Below are 6,000 nucleotides of genomic sequence, written 5' to 3' on the forward strand. Positions count from 1 at the left end.
TGGAGTTAGAGTTAGCTAGGCTGGAGCAGAGGGATTTGTTTGTGATGGATTTTGAGAGTAAGTTCATGACACTACTTAGAGTCACGGGCATGTGGCACACTAAGGAGCAGCAGACTTAGATGTTTATGATAGGACTTCGCCCAGGATTACGTTGATATTTAGTATCTCAGAGGTTCTGTTCAGTGCGGGAGGTAGCGGATGCTGCCATGGCTCAGGAGACAGACACAACTATATTCCTTAAGGGAAAGGATGGTAATGTTAAATCAGGACAGTCTGGGGACAAAGATAAAGGTAAGAGACCTTTTGTAGGCTCAGGAGGACCCCAGCAACAGGGTAAGGGTCCACATCAATAGGGTCCCCATAAGAAGGGATACCAACAGGATCAGAGGGCGTAGCAGTAGCACAAATTTCAAGGGACTTGTTTCAAATGCAACACGTTCAGACACAGAGCAACAGATTGTCACATTGCACCCATAGTAGGCCAGCAAGGCAAGAATTAGCAGCATCAGCAGAACCGCGCTCAAGGCCGCGGTCAGGGCCAGTAGTTGAGGATTGAGGCACCTCCAGCAATCTCAAGGATTAAGGGACGGGTGCGAGCTATTCAAGAGATTCAGCAGGGACAGATGGTCCCATACGTTCTAGGCGATGTAGTACAGCAGCCTTCGGCTACTGGTAGAGTTTATGCAGTTATCCCTCGCGACCATTGTGCGAGTGGAGCAGTGGTGGAAGGTACGTTCCTTATGAACTCCTTTCTAGCACATAATCTTTTTGATTCTGGCTCTTCGCATTCTTTCATCTCCTACAATTTTATGGTTAGACTTCAGCTTGTAGCACAACCGTTAGATATTCTAATATCTGTGTCTACTCCTTTGGGAGAGGTGTCCCTTTTAGAAAGTGTTTGTAGGAGATGTGTCATCAGCTTAGACAATTCTGAATTCATGATTGATTTGATCGTGTTGCGTATGTCTAAGTTCGATGTTATTCTTAGAATGGATTGGTTATCTTCATACCATGTGAGTATCGACTATTTTGCGAAGACAGTCAGCTTGTGAGCTAGTGATGGATCTGAGTTGGTGGTAGCGACCTCACGAGGCAACCAGATTGCAGAGTCATTTCTGGCATACGTCGAGGAGGTGATGTTGTGGGATTGGGGTGCAATTTTGAGTGAGACGCGAGTGGTCTTAGAGTACCAGGATGTATTCCATGACATACCAGGTTTACCTCCTGTAAGAGTGGTCGATTTTTACATAGAGTTGTAGCCAGGCACCGCGCCGATTTCCCGAACTCCTTACTGTATGGCACCTACTGAGATGAGGGAGCTCCAGATCCAGTTAGATAAGTTGTTGTCTTAGGGTTTCATTCGTCGGAGTCATTCTCCATGGGGAGCACCGATCCTTTTTGTGAAGAAAAAGGACGGGAGTATGCATTTGTGTAGTGATTATCATAAGTTGAACAAGGTAACTATCCAGAACAGGTACCCACTATCGAGGATTGATGACTTGTTTGACCAGTTGCAGGGAGCATAGTGTTTCTCGAAGATAGATCTACGTTCTGGTTATCATCAGTCGCGGGTTCGGGAGATAGATATTCCTAAAATCACTTTTTTGACTCGATATAGGTCTTTCGAGTTTCTTGTCATGCCATTTGGGTTGACCAATGCACCCGCAAAATTCATGGATTTGATGAATTAAGTTTTTTCTTTATACTTGGATGAGTTCGTGATAGTTTTCATCGATGATATTCTTATTTATTCGAGGTCGGAGGCCGAGCACGAGCAGCATTTGCGGTTGGCATTGCAGACTTTGTGGGAGCACCAGTTATACGCTAAATTTAGCAAGTGTGAATTTTGGTTATCGGAGGTTAGATTTTTGGTACATGTTATCAGTCGGGAGGGCATTGTAGTAGATCCGGCTAAAGTAGAGGTCGTTCTTGATTGGGAGCCGTCGAAGACCGTTACCAAGATTCGTAGCTTCTTAGGTCTGGTGGGTTATTATAGAAAATTCATTCAGGATTTCTCGGAGATCGCGACACCACTTACATGCCTTACTAAGAAGGACGTATAGTTCATTTGGGGCACGGAGTGCCAGAAAACCTTTGAGACATTGAAGGCTAAGTTAACTTTAGCGCCAGTGCTGATTATTTCAAGCAGTGATAGGACTTTTGTTGTCTACACTGATGCATCATTATCGGGTCTTGGAGGTGTATTGATGCAGACCAAGAGAGTTGTGTCCTATATTTTGAGGCAGTTGAGTACTCATGAGCAGAATTATCTCACGCACAACTTAGAGCTAGTAGCAGTGGTCTTTACATTGAAGACGTGGAGACATTATTTGTATGTGGTGCAGTTTGAGTTATTTACAGATCACCAGAGCTTAAAATATCTTTTTTCATAGAAAGAACTCAACCAGAGGTAGCAGCGATGAGTAGAGTTTATTAAGGATTATGAGTTCGCTATAAAGTATCATTCGAAAAAAGCGAACATGGTAGCAGACGCATTGAGCAGGAAGTGTTGTCGCAAGCTTGCAGCTTTGAGGTGTTCATTACATCTAGATCTTTATACCCTCAGCCACTATGATTTTAGGCCATAGATTAAGGGGAGCGGTGTTTTCTTAGGAGCTTTATTAGTGTAGCCATCTTAGAATGATAGAGTGGTCGGAGCTCAGCTAGAGGACTCTTGGATTCAAACCCGTAAGGAGGAGAATTCCAAGGAACCCAAGGCTGATTGGACTATTGGAGCAGATGGAGGCCTTCGGATGAAGGGATGATTAGTTATGCTGAACAATCTACAGCTTAAGAGAGATCTATTTGGCGAGGCGCATCGTAGCAAGTATACAGTGCATCCAGGCATGACGGAAATATATAAAGACCTAAAGAGGCATTTCTGGTGGAGTGGCATGCGTAAAGAGATTGCAGAGTATGTGGCTAAGTGTTTTACCTGCCAGCAAGTTAAGGCAGAACACAAAGACCTGTAGGGACCCTACAGCCTTTATCTATTCCTGAGTGGAAGTGGATAGATATTTCTATGGATTTCATTGTAGGGTTGTCTAAATCAAAGAAAGAAAATGATTCTATTTGGGTAATAATAGATCGATTGACGAAGTTGGCGCACTTCTTACTAGTGAGGACAACTTATATGGCATATTCATATGCGAGGATTTTCATCCGAGAGATTGTTCGATTGCATGGAGTCCCGGAGACGATTGTATCAGATCGGGGTTCAGTCTTTACATCTCATTTTTGGAGGAGTTTTCAGGATGATTTTGGCAGCCAATTGTCATTTAGTAGTGTTTTCCACCCATAGACCGATGGTCAGACAGAGAGGGTGAATCAGGTATTAAAGGATATGCTGCGAGTATGTGTTATAGATTTTCAAGGTAGCTGGGAGGACAACATCCTAATGGTTGAATTTGCATATAATAATAGTTATCAAACTACTATCATAATGGCGCCGTATGAAGCATTATACGAGAGGCTTTGCAGATCGCCTATATGTTGGGTGGAGCCAGAGGATTGCCTATTACTTGGACCAGAGCTAGTTAGGCAGACCACAGAGAAGGTGACATTAATTCGAGAGTGCATTCTTACCGCACAGAGTCGGCAAAAGAGTTATGCAGATCAGCAGAGACGACCTTTAGAGTTTCAGGTCAGAGACTTAGTTATGTTGGAAGTATCACCGATGAAGAGCGTTCAGCGATTTGGTAGATGGGGGAAGCTTACCCCAAGATATGTTGGCCCCTTCTGGATTATTGAGCGTGTTGGAGCTGTTTCCTATAGATTAGATCTTCCAGCATCGATGTCGAGTGTTGTAAAACCCGTGAATTTGAAAATATATTGATAGATAATAATAAATATGTTATATGATGATAAATAATATTTATTGATGTTTGAGTATGATAGAAATTGATTTGAGATTAATTCAATGTATATATGTGAATATAGGAGTGGAATCATGCACTATATACACGAGCCTGAAATTTGGAAAAATAACTAGTTAAGAGTTGATATATTTTACATAACGATTCACTTAGAATATGGAAAAACTCAAAAGACAAGAGTTGTAGGTCATTTCAGCAGATTTCTAACAAATCTTAAATCACCTCATTCTGAGGTCAGATGAGAAAGTTACAGCCAAAATACCGAAGGTAGGTTTCTTAGTAAGACTAGGTTTTCTGGTTCGGGTCAAACGGGTTTATTTTGGGTTTGCCTCTATAAATACCTATGTTTTTCATAAAAATTCCTCTCTTTTATCATATCTCTATCCTAGCAGCCACCCTCTCCCCTCAAAAACCCTAGATCTTTTTCTTATGAATTTTGAGAGCTTTGTGAAGCACAATACCGACACAAGGGCGAGATCATCGACGTGTGGCAAGGGAGAACGGGCTGTTTGCACTTGTGGATTGCTTGTTGTTTGTTTCAAAGGCTTGCACATGAGATTAAGGCAAGATCATCTTCACCCAAACCTACACCCTTAGCTAATAAATGATTTAAGATGTTTAAATCAATGTTTTACATGTTTAAGTTTAAGCCGATGTGAAAAAGATGAGATTTTTTATGTTAAAACTTAAACCAATGTTAGATCTATTTTGTTTTCTTGCTGTTTATATTAGTAACATGATCATAATCACTAGAGTTAAAATTATTTTAGTTTTTATCTTGTTAATCATGCTCTAATCATGTTTAAACCCTAGATTTACAAACTCGTTGAGTTTTCATGTAAATTAGTTATAAATCCTAGGTTTGCGAAACCTAAGTAAGATGAACATGTTTAAACAAAATTTTCTTTTATTCATGTTTATATTTTATTATGTTTTAATGTTTCATGTTGTTTAACTGAGATTTTATAAGTTTAATCGTCATAGTGATGTTTCATGCATGTTTAAGGGTTTAAGCATGTTTCTTTTTTTTAATTAATCATGTTATTGGTGTTTGATAATTTCCAGAGATGATATTTTTATGTTAACAATGTTTTAAGTATGTTTTAGTATGATTTAAATAGGTTTAAATCATAAAAACACGACATGAACACAACAGTGCAGAAACCTACATGTTTTTGTATATTTCAGGTTCGGTCGACCGCGCCTTAGCGACGATGTTTAAGGGTTTAAGCATGTTTCTTTTTTTTAATTAATCATGTTATTGGTGTTTGATAATTTCCAGAGATGATATTTTTATGTTAACAATGTTTTAAGTATGTTTTAGTATGATTTAAATAGGTTTAAATCATAAAAACACGACATGAACACAACAGTGCAGAAACCTACATGTTTTTGTATATTTCAGGTTCGGTCGACCTCGCCTTAGCGACGGTCGACTGTGTCCTAGGAAGAAGCCTGGGCAACCACTGGACCCTATCGCGATCGACCGACACAAAGCTACGGTCGACCGCCAACCCTTTTATGACATGTGCATGTTTTTTCTTCACTGTTTTGATTTTCGAGAGAGTTTCTCGATTTTGTACTGTTGTATTACGATGTTTAAGAGTTGTTTACCACCTGGAATGTTGGTGAATGCCAGATATTGATACATACACCGAGATATATGCCATACACTTAGATTATGTTGCGTTGATACACACTGTTGAGATTTTTTATACACATTGAGTTGATGAAAGTGTAATAGCATATAATAAAGTATTGTTCATCAGTTATGAATGCTCGGTGTGGATGTTTCTCCGTAATGAGACTGCGGCTGTACCACACTAGAAGTATTGGATGTTTTTCGTAATGAGACCGCGGCTGTACCAATACTCGAAGATGATCAGGATTTTTCCAGATTGGGTTGATATGCCTATACTCCACTGTATGATCATTTGGATGCATCATTCAGAAATAAGAAGATAAAACCTATTGCCGCAGAATGATTGAGTAAGGACGGTGAATCCACATGATATTATGAGAACCTTACAAAAGCATCATTATTTCATGTAGCTGGATTAGGGAGATAAAACCTAATGCCGCAGAGCGATTGAGTAAGAACCTTACAAAAGTATCACTATTGCAC

Source organism: Asparagus officinalis, chromosome 4 (assembly GCF_001876935.1).
Source record: "Asparagus officinalis chromosome 4, Aspof.V1, whole genome shotgun sequence".
Taxonomy (NCBI): Eukaryota; Viridiplantae; Streptophyta; class Magnoliopsida; order Asparagales; family Asparagaceae; genus Asparagus; species Asparagus officinalis.